We start from the raw sequence: 17,214 nt of genomic DNA on the forward strand, positions 1-17,214 counted from the left end.
ATTTACATTATCCAACCATATATGTGTGTGTGTGTATAGATATACTTAATTCAACTGTAAAACAGAAGGAAATCCTGCCTTTTGTAACAACATAGAAGGACCCGGAAAGCATTATGCTAAATGAAATGTCAGACATAGGAAGGCAAATGCTATATGTTCTCACTGACATGTGGACTCTAAGAAAACTGAACTCATAGAATTAGAGAGTAGACTGGTGGTTGCCAGGAGCTGGGGTAGGGGGTGCATGGGGGCAATGGGGTGATGTTAGTCAAAGGCTACAAACTTTCAGCTATAAAATGAATAAATCCTGGGGAATCTAAGGTACAGCATGGTGAATGTAGTTAACAATACTGTATTATATACCTGAAAGCTAAAAGAGTAAATCTTGAATGTTATTTTCACACACACACAAACATGGTAATTATGTGAGGGGATAGAGGTGTTAACTAAGCTTATCAGGGTAATTATTTTGCAATATATATGGATATCAAATCATCATGTTGTACACCTTAGACTTACATACATTATTTGTCAATAATATCTCAATAAACCTGAAAAAATTTAGCACACTTTTATCTCCTTAAGTTTGGTTTAAATCAGCCTTTTTTTTAAAAAAAAAAGAAGCATTTCAATTAATGAATAGAAAATAACCATTAGAACACCACAGTAATAATTGCTGGAGGCAAAATGCACTGAAGGATGCTAAAATTAGTGGGTGAAAGTTTAAGCAAAAACAGGATGTTTGCACACTCTCAAATTATCTCCCACAAAATATTGAATAAGAAGAAGGGAAAACATAGTAGCTTTGTAGTGGAGATCCTGGAAGCCATCATCCTAGCTAAGTGATGAAGGGTAACACGACTGGTAATACTTATTGACATCATATACTTCCCGATGTGAAGCACCAAGAAGGGCGCATCATGTCTGTGGTATCCTTTGCAACAAAGCATGTCCTCAATGTAATCATGAAAAAACATCAGCTGAGCCCACGTTGATGGGCATCCCACAAAAATAACTGACCAGCACTTTTCAAAAATGTCAAGGTCATAAAAGACAAGGAAAGACTTGTCTTTTAGGAAGACAAGAGGAATTGTCACAAATTAGAAGATACTAAGGAAATGTGGCAACTAAATACAATGCGTGATCCTTAACTGGATCCTGGAACAGAAAAAATGACATTAATGGAAAAACTGATGAAATCCAAATAAATTCTATAATTCAATCAATAGTAATTTAGTTCTAAGGTTAATTTCTTAGTTTTGATATTGTTCTATGGTTACATAAGATGTTAACAAGGAGAAGCTGGTTGAAGGATATATGGTAACTCACTGAACTATTTCTGCAACACTTCTGTAAATCTAAAATGGTCTCGAAACACAGAAGTTTAACAAAGTGTGATGAGCACATCTTGGAATTCCTAGGACAGACAGGAGGACTGGAACACTGAATAAAATCAGCACACACTCACTCATCATTGGGAAAAGAGTTTCCAAAAGTTCAGAGAAAAGACAGACATGATCTCACATCCAGAGATCCTGAAGGGAAAGTGATTCAAGAGAAAAAGTGGACTCTAACAAAAACAACAAAATATATGAGGAACTTCTGAGCCATCCTCCTGCCTCTTCCTTCCCCTCATATCCAACAGCCTCGTGTGCTGTCAATTCCACCTCCTAAATGTCGCTGAGCTTGAGCTCCTCCTCCCTATTACTCCACACTGCACTAGTCAGTACTTTCCTCTTCCTCTTGACTAATGATTTCCCATCCACAAGTTTTCCAACGTCTAACATATCTTAAGTTGATGTCACCAGAATTGCTTTTCTGAAAGAAAAATCTATTTTCCTTCTCTGTTCAAGAACATTCAAGTTTATTCCATTTGGAATAAATCCAAATTCCTTAGCATAACATACAAGGTCCCTCACGATTTAGCCACTCTTTAATTTCAGCCTCATCTCTGTTCACCCCTCTAAGAAGTACTCTACACTCCAGCTGCCGGAATAGTTAAGTTATGAAGCCCAGAATATGTCACCTACTCTGGCTCTGTTCATGTTATTCATTCATGAATAGGAGACCATGTTACCCAGCTTCTCTGTCCTGCAAATTCTTCATCATTTTTGTTCAGACACCATTTCTGTTTCAGACAGACCTCTGATTCTTCACAACCTCCCTGTCCCATTCTACATGCCCCGAAAGCAGAATTAACACTGTCTCTCTGCTCGGCTGCCCCAGGACACTGTGAATACTGTTGATGAGTATACACTGCACTGCATGTGGCTTGTAGCAGATGAGATTGATTCTCTTAATTGGGTATAAGTCCTTCGATGGCAAGGTCCCTGTTTAATTCACCTAGGAATCCCCAGCCCCAACTCAGGACCTGGCACTTAGGGGTCAGTCAACACCCCTGGATCAGTGGAACCAAATTAAAATATAATCAAATCTGATTCCCAGGGGGTGCAAAGGAAGAAGCAGTTAAAGAAACCTATATGGCTATGCATGTTCCTGTCAAACTCAAATTTTAAAATGACATAAAAAAAAACTAGGGAGGAAATAAAACCTTACGAATATGGAAGAACATAAAGGAGTAGTTTAAGCTACAAGTACTCTATTAGAAATTCTAGTAACCAGAATGATCTAGGCTTGAAAAACAAAATGCTATTGACAACAGAAAGGGCCCCATTAGCCACATCAACTTCAAGAAGAATAAGTAACGGGAAAACCCATTGTTTGGGAAAGAGGGGAATAATGTCAAAGATGAAAAGTAGAAAATAAAATTACTCAACTTCTTTTTGCTTACATCTTTTTTCATCAAGGAGAATGATGTTCACTTTAGAAGGGGTAAAAAAATCTTGTTAGCAGGAATGAAACCAGGTTGGTTTATTTGAAAGAAATGATTATCGCTAGATTCAATTATATCCCAGGGTATGAACACAACTTGCTGAGATGAATCATTTCATCAGAGATCTTTAAGAAATTATGAGTTTGTGCAGTGAAAAAATATTGCAGTTAAAAATGGAATGAAAGAGAGACCCATGCATTTCAAGAACCGTGAATCTCAGCTTAATATTAAACTCCAATTTAAATTATGCAATAGTTATTAGACAGATGGTTTGTCAGATATTGCAAAGCTGTGATGTCCAATATTGTAACCACCAGTCACATCTCACTACTTAAATTGAAATTATTTAAAACTTTAAAAAAATAATAATTAGTTCTTGAGTCATACTAGACACATTTTAAGCACTCAAAAGCCACATATAGCTAGGGGCTACCATATTGGAGAGCAAGGATCATAGAACTGTTCCATCATGGCAGAAAGTTCTACTGGACAGTGCTGTTAAAGACAGCAGTAAGCATTAGCAACTGGTATAATGTACAGAGAATGTTATACTGAACTAATAAAATTTCTCTCATTTCATGGGGTCGTTATACTGTAGGAGACAAGGAGTACCTAGATATAGATTATCTTGATTTCAGCAAAACATCCCAAAACATTTCTTATGAAAATCATAGTTGATAAAAATAAGGAAATGTGGACATGATATAATGCAATTAAGCAAACAATTTTCCCCAAAGAATGTTGATTAATGAACTAATAGATTTCGAGGGAAAATGATTTACCAGTTTTCTCCAAAATCTTGTCATTGATCCTTTCTTACTCAATGTATTTATCAATAATTTGCTGGGCAAATAAAAAGAACAGATATCAAGTTTTCAAACAACTAAATAACAGTGAGATTATTTCATAACTTTCTAGAGGACAATTTGCCAAAACATATAAAAACCTTTTATAATTTTACTTACTCTGACTCACAGTTCCACTTCCTCAGGAAATAGTCATGGATGTTTGCAAAGATCTAGCTACATACATGTTAGTCATAGCAAAATATTAGGAAAAATCTCAATGTCAAACAATAGAAGACTAATTAAATAAACCGCAGTACATTTGCATTGACCACCAGTGTATTCCCAGCGCCCCCTACAATACTATGCACTTTGTGGGAATTTAAAACATATATCAATAAAAGTTGAATGAAGCGAGGAAAAAAGAAAATTATAAACCAAACTGCCTGGTATGATCATATATATCATATGTATATGGTATGGTAGTAAACGTATATGTACTGTATGTGTGTATGCAGGGACATACATATGTGCATAGAGAAGAAAAGTAGGCAGAGATATATTAAAATGCTAATAATATTTATCTCTGGTAATGAGTTAGGGAACAGTTTTGTTTTCTTCTTTTAGCTGATCTATACTTTCTAAAAGTTCTGTCACGAATAGATGATCCTTTATCATAAGACCAACATTTTTAATAAGGAGCAATGGATAATATATTGGACAAAAGAACCAATATTCAAAGGAGAGAAAACACATTCAAGAAACTAGAACAATGGACCAAAATTAACAAGAGGAAGATTAATAGGTATATGTAGACAGTCTAACTTTTAAGTTAAAGTCCTCTGGAAAAGTACAATTTGGAGAAGACTAGCCTAACAATAAATTTGATAAAATAAACATACAACTATTAAATGAATTTACTAGCACAGTTTCCAAAAAAGTGAATAGAAACTTAAGTCACAGTAACAGGATATCTTGCCCAGAACAGGGGAGTAATGGCCCCTGTGTACTCTGGGGCGATGCCACCGTATCTGCTCACTGTCTCCTTGTTTCATACAGTGGAGCTTACCCAGAGGTAGGTAACCAGGAAACCGGAGGGACAGGAGATCCTACAACATGAGAAAAAATTGGCGGAATTTATGCTCTTCAGCTTAAAATTGAAAAACCATAGAAACTCCTAGATAGCTGTCTTCACGTACAAAAGAGAGACTAGACAGCATATCAGGTCACCGATGCAGAGAAGTTTCTGGACGTTAGACTTCCTCGTTGTGTAAGGAAAAAGAGCAAGTAAAAATTACACTGAGCTCACAAAAACCTTCACGCAAACGTTTATAGCAGCTTTCTTCCTCATTGCCAAGACTTGGAACCAACCAAGATGTCCTTCAGTAGGTGAACAGATAAATAAATTGTGGTGCATCCAGACAATCACTATTATTCAGGGCTAAAAAGAAATGAGCTATCAAGCCATGAAAAGACATAAAGGAACCTGAAATGCGAATTAATAAGTGAAAGAAGACAGTTTGAAAAGGTTATATACGGTTTGATTCCAAATATACGACATTCTGGAAAAGGCAAAACTATGAAGACAGTAAAAAGATCAGGTGTTAGTGGAAAGGGAGGCAGGAATAGGCTAAGCCCAGAGGATTTTTAGGGCAGTGAAAGTATTCTGTATGCTACCATAGTGGTGGACACGGGCCATTATACATCTGTCCAAACCCACAGAATACACATGAAGAGCGAAGCCTAACATAAACTGTGGACTTCAGTGGATAATGATGTGTCAGTGCTGGTTTATCAATTACAGCAGTGTAACACTCTGGTGGGGGATGTTGATAGGGTGGGAGACTGTATGTGTTTTGGGGGAGGGGAGGTGTGGAAACTCTTGTATTTTCTGCTTAATTTTGCTGTGAACCTAAAACTGCTCTAAAAAAAGAAGGCCTATTAATTTTAAAAATAACATCCCAAAATACACTGAACTTCTTTGAGAGGCAGTGATCTGTCTGTTACTGTAAGTAGAGGCTGAGAGAATGACTTTCAGGAACACTGCAGAAGGAATTGCTGAATTGGAAAAAAGATTGTGCTCCTAAGTTCTACATGTCCCCCCAACTCTTCAGTCACTGTCATTTGTTCATTCAACAAGTATTTCTTGAATACTGCCGGGCACTGAATATTTGTGTCCTTCCAAAACTCATATGTTGAAGCCTAAACACTCACTGATGGTGTTCGAAGGCAGGGCATTTGGGAGTAATGAGGTCATAAAAATGGAGCCTCGTGAATGGGATTAGTGCCCTTATAAGGAGACGAAGGGACCAGAGCTCTCTCCACCACAGGAGGAAACCAAGAAGCGAGTCCTCACCAGAACCCATCCTGCTCGCACCCCATCTCGAACTACTCAGCCTCTAAAATTGTGAGAAAAAAATGTGCACTGTTTAAGCCACACAATCTATGATATTCTTGTTATAGCAGCCCAAAGTGACTAAGACAAATCCTTTTTACAGTTATTTTTAAACCTGAAGTTTGCTGTGCCTCTGGGAATATGTGGTGGTGAGCCAGTGGGTACCCAAAGCCACAGTGTAAACGTGGGGCATCCTTCAAGGGCATTGACGGTACTTGAATTTTTAAAATTCAAACAAAGGGATACATCGTTATTTAGAACACAAAATACAAATGAATTTTAAAGACACAATAGCAGAGAACTGTCATGGGTGCCATGAGGTGCTTCTAAATTTGCCCCCAGACCCCACCGAGGCCCAAGGAATACAAATTCACACTACGCTTAGAAAACTTTAGCGGAAAAGTTAGAGAAATACTGACTCACTACGTGCCAAGAACTCCTTGGTCTGCGGGGAGGTGCAAGGATGAATAAAGCCCAGCTGGACCTTGAAAGAGCCAGCAGCTGAGAGGGATGACAGGCCCAGCTCTGTTGCAGCAGAAAAATACTCATCTCTGATGGAGGGCGAATATGATTAACTTCCTATCCCACAACAAGCGTGGGTTTCATTCCTAGTTGTGGAAATACAAGCCAACCCTGAGAATATGATTTTATAAATGTCTTAACCTAGTAGCAGTACTCCGGGTCTGCTCTCTAGTGGGCAATTGTATGGCTGACCTTAACTGATACCTCTCAAGGGAAGACGATTTAAACTAAAGCTTGTTTTATCCATGAAAAGTCCATTCTTTATGGCTGCCATGGAAACACACAGATATTCTGATTAATTTCCGTTTACTGTTTCCCCTTTTGAAGTACATTCAGGGTCACACAATGTGTGCAAACAGAGAAAAAGAAAAACAACTTGTTTCCATCATTGAAGAACTTGATATATTTTGTGTATCAACATGAACAGCAAAACTGAAGAAAGGAGAGAGGCAGGATGGAGTGAGCATGTGAATAAGGAAAATGTTAACTAAGTAAAAATAAGTAAATATATCTTGAAAACCACGGAATGTCGTAAAAACTAAAGCATTTCTATTGCTACGTTCGCATTACCAATAAACTGACTCTGGTCACACAGCTATACACTCTGCAGGTCAGCCCACTTCATTCAAGCGTGAAGACAAACTCACAAGCTGGAAAGTCAACATCCCTCAGGGGTCTGTCGTTACACTTCCCGTCACAGGTGCACACTGCCTTGAAACCTCTCCTTCAGTTGGCAAAGTCATCGCTCACCCCTCTGCTCCCCCACCTACTAAGCTACTCAGAGAAATGCTTTCCAAATGATGGCAAAATTGAGAGCAAGAAATTAGCCTCCATATAGAGCACTGGGTTACCAGTGGCTCAAAACAGTGCCGGTTTCCAAACTCATTTATTCATTCTTTTGTTTATTTATTCAACAAACACATGTTGGCTTCTACTATGTGCCAGGTACTGTGCTGTGTCCTTCCCCAGCTAGCTCCACTCTAGTCCACTCGTTCTTCCTGAAAACACTTCTTCACATTGCCCCTCAGATAGCCATCTTCAACAACACACCTTACGGGAGAAACCAAGGAAACTTACTGTTTGACTTGCAAAGTCAACAGTTCCAGTGCTGGGGTCTGGTCTGCAACCCCAGAGCTGGGAGGTTGGCTTGGTGGGAGAATGCACCCCAGGCCAAGGCTCAGGAACTAACTCATCAGAAGCCCTCCTTCCAGAAGGCTCTGTTCATTCACACCAACAGAAGTGAGTATATCTATTGCTTACGTCCATTTACAGAACTCTTTCTTTTTCTTGTGAGGAAGATCAGCCCTGAGCTAACATCTGCTGCCAATCTTCCTCTTTTTTGAGCAAGATTGTCACTGAGCTAACGTCTGTGTCAATCTTCCTCTATTTTGTGTGGGATGCTGCCTCAGCGTGGCTTGACAAGCAGTGCTAGGTCCACGCCCAGGATCCAAACCTGTGAACCCAGGCTGCTGAAGCGGAGCATGTAAACTTAACCACTACGCCACCAGGCTGGCCCATACAAAACTCTCTTAAAAGTCAATTTGATAGTGAAACAGAACTTGGCACATCAAAAATCTACTCACCATATTTATGAGATTCCATAGAAAGGTAAATACACAAAATCTAGAGGCTGCACTTGGCATCTCCTCCTTTGACTATGTGAAGTTTATACATTTATTTTATTTAAGTTATGGGGGACATGCATCTGTTTTCTCCCAATGCCGTAGAAGCAGTTAATCTACAGGAAATCCTGGAAGTCAGGACTTCTGCCTAATGAAGAGGGCCAGATGATGAGAAAACTTCTACCACAGGACTTTGGCTTCAAAGGATGATGCAGAAATATGTTTGCATCTATATTCTATTGTTTATGGGTTTGGTTTTGTTTTTCGCTGCTGTTTTTGTTTTTTAGTACCAGAAACTTTCAATTAGGAAAAGTAAGGCTAGTGCTTACAGAATGAGGAAACAAAGAATCAGAGTCCCCAACACATTCGGGGTTAACTGTAAGGACACAGTACTTCTCTCAAGAATGGTCATCCCGGGCAAGCCATGATGAATGCTGTGGGTGCTCCCTCTTTCATGCAGGAATCAGGAAGAGTTCGAGACATGAAAATGCAGAGAGACACAGGAGGCCAACCAGATGCCCTCCAGTCCAAGTCCTACAGGTGTCTTCGGCTCTTTGACTGTTTGGGGGCCTCAACAACTGTCCAGAAGAAGGTGGAATTTGCCTGTTACACAGCAGTGGTAAGATCAGGCCAATCAACAAACAGCAGATACACACAATAGATTACCTGGGTCTCTAGGAAATTGACAGAAACGATGTCAGGAACAGCTCGTGCTCAGAGGTCTGGCAGTCATCTTTTCATTCAATTTTTCATTCACTCCACAAATATTTATTTATCTTTCTCTCAGTGTCTGGAACTGTCCTTTCTAGGCACACAGCAGTGAACAAAATTTTCCTTCGTGAAGTTTACATTCTAATAGAGAAAATCAGGAAGGAAGAGGAAGAAGAAGGAACAATCAGTAGCTATTGGCAAGAGGTCCCAAGGTAGACCACCAAAAGTTCTCTCAGTCCAGCAGATTCCATCCTACCATCCTCCAATTTCCAGTTTTCAGAAAGCCTATCAAATTGGTGGAAGGCTCAAACTGGGTTTTTGAGACAAAAGGCTATTTCCCAGTAGCATCTGAAATTCAAGTTATCATTTGGGAGTGCTCCAATAGGACATCATTGCTAATTTCTGGACTAGCTGATGGTTTGTCTGCATGCCTCTGTTACCCAGGTTCCTACAAGCAGAGGTGAGCACAGTGAAAAGTGCATGAGCTTATAGCCATCCTGCTGAGGCACTGGGAACTTGGGTGACCTTGTACATGTTACTTAATCTGAGCTTAGTCATATGTAAAATATGGAAAATACCTACCCCATTATATGAAGATAAAATAAGATAATATACAGAACGTCTCTGGTAGAGTGTCTGGAACATGATGGGTACATTTGAAATATGGCTATTAGTAGTTGTTATTGTTATTGTTATTAGGATTTGTCAGTTCCTCCTCAACAGCCTGCCAAATTACAGGCCAAGCAACGCCAAAGATGCATGTGGGGCTGTGTATCCCCAGGGAAGTGAGAGGGAATTATGGAAACCACCTTGCAGGGACCATTGGAACCCACAGGGATGAGTGTATCCAGATATACCTACGGGAAGACCTACATGGTTTTTAATGACCTGCCCAAGATTGCACAATGTTGCAAGCTCCTTCCCAAAGTGACTCAGAAGTAAGCCTTGGGAGTTTATTTGTAGCCCTCTTGTATGGGCATTAAATCTATAAAAATATTGTATGACTCCTCAAAGTGGTGCAAGACCCCTAGCAAGCTGAGTTAATCTAAAAAGTGCCAAAACCATCCCAGTTGCCCCAAAGAATCCCCTGGTGATTGGCCAACATACAGGGAGTGCCATAGACAGACTGCAGCCCCCACAGCACAAGTCTTCTGGGGTGGGATGAGGTGGAGCGAGATGTAAATGCAGGTGAATAGAAAGAGAAGGAAAATAAACCAAAGTGTGCCAAGGCTCTGGTACTTAAGAGCATCAGGGACCTAGGATACCTCTGTCATCACCCTCTCGTATCAAAAGACACACGTATGGTGTTGGGGAGCATAGAGGAGAGGAGGTTACCTTTCTAAATGCACATCACTAGGCAGTGGGGAAAATGCTTGTAGTTTTGTTAAAAATAAAATAGTCAAAGCAGAGAAGAGCCAAGGAGGTAGCGAAATGGCAAGCAGATGAGACACACTTCGATCAAGGCCTATAAAGGGTGTTCCCAGGGAAAGCTTGTGAGGAAGCTCAGGCTTCCAGGGAGGCAGGAAGAATCGCCAGATTCTCACCCTTGGTGAGGCTACTCAGTGACACAAGGTAAAGAGAGAGCAGCCATCTTGGATTTTATGAGAAAACGTGCCAACTGCCTGAACAGCAGCAAAATTGTCACTCATGCCTTTGTAGAACATACAAGTGAGAATGCTGTGAGAAATCTAAAACCTTGTCAACACAAGTGAAAGCTCTGGGAATGAAAGAACCTCTGCTTTCCCCGAGATAAACCTCAAGGCTCGATGAGCCACATGTACTTTTTCACTACCAGGTTAAGGCAGATGGGCAAAACAAGTTGATCATTACAGCCTGTCAGAGCAAACCCATAAAACGACAATGTCTGGAGTGTTAGCCTCTAGACCCTGGCTTGAGTGGGTGCAAGTCAGAGAAGCAGACTGATTTTTCCCTGCCCTTCTGGGCTGGATGGAGCCGATGGCAGCTGTGGGAGTCTAAGAAAGAAGGAAAGCTATGATGTGTGGGAACTGGTGGCTGCTCATGGGACGGTATGAGGGTTGAGATGGGCCTCCTGTGTGATTCAGGCATGCCTGATTAGGTTTAGGAAACTGAAGACAGGCTGATAGAAGCTATTTCTTGTGTGTCTGAGAAGCCTCTCAGGAGAGTATTCACATTGAAGAAGGAGCCATGCATAACGAGCCTAATCACAATGTTGGTTGTATGAAGGGATGGGTGGGAGAGGGCGAGACCAACATGGTGGCTGTTACTCTATGTCTCCCGTTGGACTCATATCTGAGGACTAGAGAAGAGGGAGCTGTGAATAAAAGTTTGAAAAGGCGGTTTAAACTCAGGAAGACCTCATCACAGTTCTGAGGCCTCGTTCCCGGAGCGTGACACAGCAGGAAAAAGATTTCTCTCCCCACTGTCACTGCCTGCGCCACTCCACAGCAGTGGCTTCTCAAGGATCCCAGGATCCATTAGTGCCTGGAGGACATGGAAGGATCCACAGGGGTGACCTTTAATAGTTAAGCGGTTTGTGAGCACATGACACAATCTCTGTTGGCAAAAAACACATTCAGGGGCACAATGTATGGAACTGAGTTTCTGTGAGAACAGAGGGGCCAGGGCCTGTATAACTGGTGTTATTCCTGTTATAACAGAACAAGATCATGCTCTAGTTAATCATGTGGGCTCAGGAATCCAATGGCCTGGCCTCAAACTAGGCTCCACACTAACTGGCTGTGTGACAGTGTGCAAACCATTCGCTAACATCTCTCAGTCTCAATTTGCACATCTGTAAAATGGGGATAATCGTAGGCCCTAAGTCATGGAATTGTTATGAGGATTAAATAATGAAGACCTTGGAAGGGTTTCTGACATAAAAAATGCTCAACAAACTCTAGGTTTTTTTCTTGTTGTTTTTTGACTGATATGTGTACCCACTGACTGGTGACATCTAAGAAAATATATGAAAGAAATAACTTCTTCAGCAAAAACAGAAAAGATTTCTATCACTAATCCACTTCCACAATCAGACTTGAGGGAGCTTCTGGGACCTCACTGATGCCTACACAGGTACTTCCTGTTCTAAAAATCACTTGAAGAAGCTTACAGTGAGATATATGATATATAAAATATTACTTTAAATAGATTTAAATAAACAAGGATGGGAACATAAAATGGAACCAAGATAGAGCTAATAAAGCATACACACTTAGTAGCAGAGCTATATAACAGCAAGCTTAAAGGTCTTCAAAAGAGATAGGATCCTGTTTTGGTGTGCCTCATCTCGCAGGGATGGAACTCTGCCAGTTGGAAACTGTTGGATTGGTAAAACCAGGTGGCAATTTGGCAAACACAAAATGATGCTCTCTTAAATCTGAAATAGGCAATATTATTTTAAATTTTTAAAGAAAAAAGTATTTAAAACATTAAGCTTAATTTGCCTCTTTCTGGAGCATGTGATCATTCAGGCTCAGGGATATGGAAGAGATGAGAAGAGATGGGATAGTGAGGAAATGCAAATTCTGACTGCATTTAATGTAGAATGTAGTTTTATGCACATTGCCCAAAGGATCTGAATTCAAGATTCAAATCCAATGCTGTCACAAAGTGCTTGGGAAGAGATTTGCAACTGAGCACTTTAATAGCCACGGCAGACCCTCTCTCAGTCCGCCCATTCAACCAGACTTCCATCCTCGACCTCCCAGAATGTATATGAGGGACAGACACAGGACGCATCGTCCCTACTGTCACCCCCAAACACATCCCACCCTGAGTTTCTCTACCCCCACGGCAGCTCCATTCTCTCAGACTCAAGAGTCCTGAAGCCTAAGTCAACTGTGACTCCTCCCTCTGCCTTCTCTCCTCTGTCTCCTTCTTCTTATACATCCGATCAGTAGCCACACCACGTGCCTTCTGTCCCAGCTTTGTTTCTTGCATGAATCTCCTATTTTCTCTCATAACTCCTCACCTGGGTTACTGAAAGTCCCATCCGAGTGTCTCTGGCTTCTATTCCATCCTCCACATGACTCACGTTATGCATTGTGACCATAGTGATCTAGAACCTTAGCTTTTTTAGGAAGCAAGTGAATTTCCTTTCCATCTTTCTTATATCAGAAAAGGGAGTAGCTATTCATTGATTTACAAATTTAAAAACCTTGACTTGCTCAGTGTGACCCCGAAAGAACTACAAATAGTGCACATCTCCTAACACCCTACCCTTGATCTTCAGCAGTTCAGTGTTTTCGTGGCCCTAAATCTCTTTGGATGGCCTTAAGGAAACCCCAGCAAGGAGCCAACACAAGATGAGTAATGGTATAGTGACTCAGACAAGAACAAGATGTCTCTGAATGAAAGAAAACAGTGTACTCCAACCACAGGAAGCCGGAAGCGGAAACCACCATGAGAGCCAAAAGTTAGTCTTGAAGTAGCACACCTGCCAACTACCAAAAACTGTCCTCAGGTTGGAAATGAATTAAACCAATGGCTGTCCTCTCAGTAAAAACTCCGGTGTCCAAAGTATGCTGTCTTCTCCTATCCCTTAAATAAGACTTCCTTTTGAGGTATACTGTTTAAACAACTCTGGGGCAGGAATTTCCTAAACTTCTCTTTTGCTGTGTGAGAGGACTAGCCACCCATTGAGGGAGAGTCTGTCAATTCCCTTTTGTTTTTCAGCTCTTGGGATGCAGCTATGGCACATACTGCTGGCTTCCCACCTAATATCCATTTCTCTTCTCGCTTATTAACAGAATCCACATTAGAGGGTATACTAATGTTCCCTGATAAAATTTATATTTCCCAGCTTTCCTTACAGGTAATTGTAGCCATGGAACATAGTTCTGGTCGATAAAATGTAAGTTGAGGGGCCGGCCTGGTGGCGCAACGGTTAAGTGCCCACATTCTGCTTCAGCAGCCCGATGTTCACTGGTTCGGATATCCTGGATGCAGACATGGCACTGCTTGTCAAGCCATGCTGTGGCAAGCGTCCCACATATAAAGTAGAGGAAGATGGGCACAGATGTTAGCTCAGGGCCAGTCTTCCTCAGCAAAAACAGGAGGATTGACAGATGTTAGCTCAGGGTTAATCTTCCAAAAAAAAAAAAAATTGTAAGTTGAAGTCATTGGGTGGGGCTTCTAGAAAAGTCCTTAAAAGACTCAGCTGGCATGCACCTTTTTGCTTTTTCCCATTTTTCCTTTCCCCTCCCTGGAATGTGGATACGAACGCTGAAAAGGCAGCTACAGCCATAATTTTGCAGCCATGAAAGAAAGACAAGAGAATCATAAAGACTTCAGTCCCAACAGCCTCAAGCTGTTGAGCCAACACCACCACCACCATCCATCTCTGGGTTTCTTGTTACATGAGAAAACAAACCACTCTTTAGTTAATTACTAACATTCATGTTTACTATTAAATGCGCCTGACTTTTTTAAAAACTGATGTAGTAGTTTAAATGGGAAATAACAGAAGTAACTAATATGCAGTCCATGATCTACCATGCATCTTTCCCTTTGTGTACGTGGTGTGTATGAACGTGGTGTATACACACATGCACAAGTATGCTTCGTTAAATCTCAGATGTTATTATGGGCTGAATGTTGTCATCTCAAAATTCATATGTTGAAGCCCTACTTCCCAATTCTACGGTATTTGGAGATGAAGCCTTGGGGAGATAATTAGGTTAGAAGAAATCATGAGGGTGGGGCCCTCATGATGGGATTAATGCTCTTATAAGAAGAGACATTAGAGAGCTTGCTCTCTCCCTCTCCATGAGCACACAAAGAAGAGGTGATGTGAGCGCATAGTGACCTACAAGTCAAGAGAAGAGACCTCAGAATGAAACCTACCTGGCCAGACCCTGACCCTGGATGTCTAACCTCCAGAATTATGAGAAATAAATTTCTGTTGTTTCAGCCACTCAGTCTATGATATTTTGTTTGGCATCTGAGCTAAGACAGATGATTTCTGCATCCTTAACATGATCAGATACTATTTCTCTGGCCCCATCTCCACACAGCAACAATATCGACCTCAGCATAATTAATCTATCCTTCTGAGTCTTTTTGATGTGGATCTATGCAAATCAACGGGATCAACAATGTGACAAAACACATTAGACTTCAAAATATTTACATTAACTATATTGAACACTGCTAGTATTTGCCATCCCCTCACTGGATGCAGGACCCAGGGGAATGTAGTTCCTGTTTTCTTGATTAATTTTCTTGAGAAAACCTACTTATACAACTTCTGCCCTTTTTATCCTCAGAGATTGGGGTGGATTAGTTGGCTGTGGGTGAAAAGGTGGGAGACAGGCTGTGAAACCGCCATACCTTAATTTCTGTCTCATCACATGAACTATTTTATATATTTTCTAAATGCATTTTATATGAACTACCAATTTTCAACCCAATTTAATTTAATCAATTTAATAATTGACACCTGTTTAATAACTTCTTAAAGCTACCATACCCTTTCCCAAATCAAAATTTTTAGTTTGATAATAAGCACTATCACTCGGAACTCTCCTACCTTAAAATTACCGTCAAAATTCAGATTTGGCAAACCCTTTCAAAATACATGAACAGTACTCCTCAAAATTGTGAAGGTCATTAAAAACAAGATAAGTTTGATAAGCCGTTACAGCCAAGAGGAAACTAAGGAGACATAGCAACTAAATGCAATGTGGGGTTCTGGATGGGATCCTGGACAGAAAAAGGACATTAGAAAAAGTTAAGGAAGTCTGACTAAACTATGGGGATTATAATAATATAATATATAACATATAATATTTTAATATAATAATAATGTATTGATATTGGCTAATTAACTATAACAAATGCACTGTACTAAATTAAGATGCTAATAACCGGGGAAATTGAATGTGGCACTTTCTGTACTATCTTCCAAAATTTTTTTCTTTCAATCTAAAACAGTCCTAGACAATAAAATCTATTTTTAAAAATTCTACATATGGTGAGATTACAACTCTGTTTTTAAAAGAAAAAGGAAAACAGCTCTCTTCATTACTAAGTATATAAATAAAAGCTACCAACACGTCAACAGTGACTGTGTTTGGGTAGTAGGACCTAGGTGATTGTTCTCCTTTCCCCAATATTTTTTCTATATTTTCCAAATTATCCAGCATGAACATTTATTACTTTTATAATGCAAAAATACAAGCCTAGAGATGTTAAATAACATAACTGAAGCTGCAGAGAAGTTGGTAGGATACAGAGTTGGATGTGAATCTAAGATGTTCAACTATAAGTCATGAGTTCATTCCATTATCTTGGGCAAATTTATTTAACTCTGAATCCAGCTTTCCCCACCATAAAATGGGAAGATCAGGACGACCTATTTTGTGCAGTTACTGTGAAGATTAGATACAACATTTATAAATCCCTTAGAGTAGAGCTGGGCAAAGAGTAAGTGCTCAATACATGTAGCTGCTATGATTGATCATGATGGGGATGATGGTGCCCGGAACTGCATAACTCCCCCTAAACTCGCTATATCCGGCAGTGGAAATGATTCTCTGGTAGACGGTTAGTGATGGTCTTATTTTGTGCTCTGTAATAAGTGAAATTAGCATTACCAAGAAGCATAATTCTCCCCTGAGAGCGATAATGTACATGTGCGGAGTATCTGTCTTCCTAAAAAACCATAAAAAGCCGCAGATGACACTAGCTGGAACCTAAGTGGCCTATGATGTTATTGTTTACTTACCAAAGGACTTGAAGGAAATAATTGTACCCTAATAGGACTCAATAATAAAAATCATTTGGTTTCCATATTAAAAAATTCAAGTAAGAGAGAGTGGTTAAAACCTGGATTTTTGGAGTGGGACCTGGAGTCAGCACACCTTCAACACTGTTACATTCTAAGAGCTCAAGCAAGTTCTTACCTCTTTGATCATAACACTATACGAGATTACTGGGGGCAGGGGAGGGGAAAGTTAGATGAACACATATCTTTAAAGGGTTTAGGGGCTGGCCCCATGGCTGAGTCATTAAGTTTGTGCGCTCCGCTTCGGCGGCCTAGGGTTCCGCCAGTTCAGATCCTGGGCGCGAACCTAGCCCTGGTCATCAGGCCATGCTGAGGCGGCGTGCCACATAGCAGAACTAGAAGGATCTACAACTAGAATATATAACTACGTACTGGGGGGCTTTACGGAGAAGAAGAAAAAAATATATTGGCAACAGATGTTAGCTCAGGGCCAATCTTTAAAAAAGTTTTAAAAAAATAAAGAGTTTAATGTGCACAAGAAACCCAACGAATGGCACTAGTATTATGCATTAGATTTTGAATGACTTGTTAAACTCATAATATACTGAGCTTCCCAACACCCCATCTTCCCTACTTGC

General features: G+C 40.3%; 1 long non-coding RNA gene across 3 annotated transcripts in view; it reads right to left on the bottom strand.

The window, feature by feature from the left end:
• Window positions 1–17,214, bottom strand: part of LOC103560386 (uncharacterized) — a 50,305-nt gene that overhangs the window by 19,700 nt on the left and 13,391 nt on the right. For all 3 annotated transcript variants that reach the window (XR_547175.2, XR_011529240.1, XR_547174.2), the window contains exon 3: window positions 8,824–9,009. This is a non-coding gene — a long non-coding RNA (uncharacterized lncRNA). The remainder of the gene's footprint in view (window positions 1–8,823; window positions 9,010–17,214) is intronic.

The sequence above is a fragment of the Equus przewalskii genome, chromosome 18, assembly GCF_037783145.1.
Source record: "Equus przewalskii isolate Varuska chromosome 18, EquPr2, whole genome shotgun sequence".
Classification (NCBI taxonomy): Eukaryota; Metazoa; Chordata; class Mammalia; order Perissodactyla; family Equidae; genus Equus; species Equus przewalskii.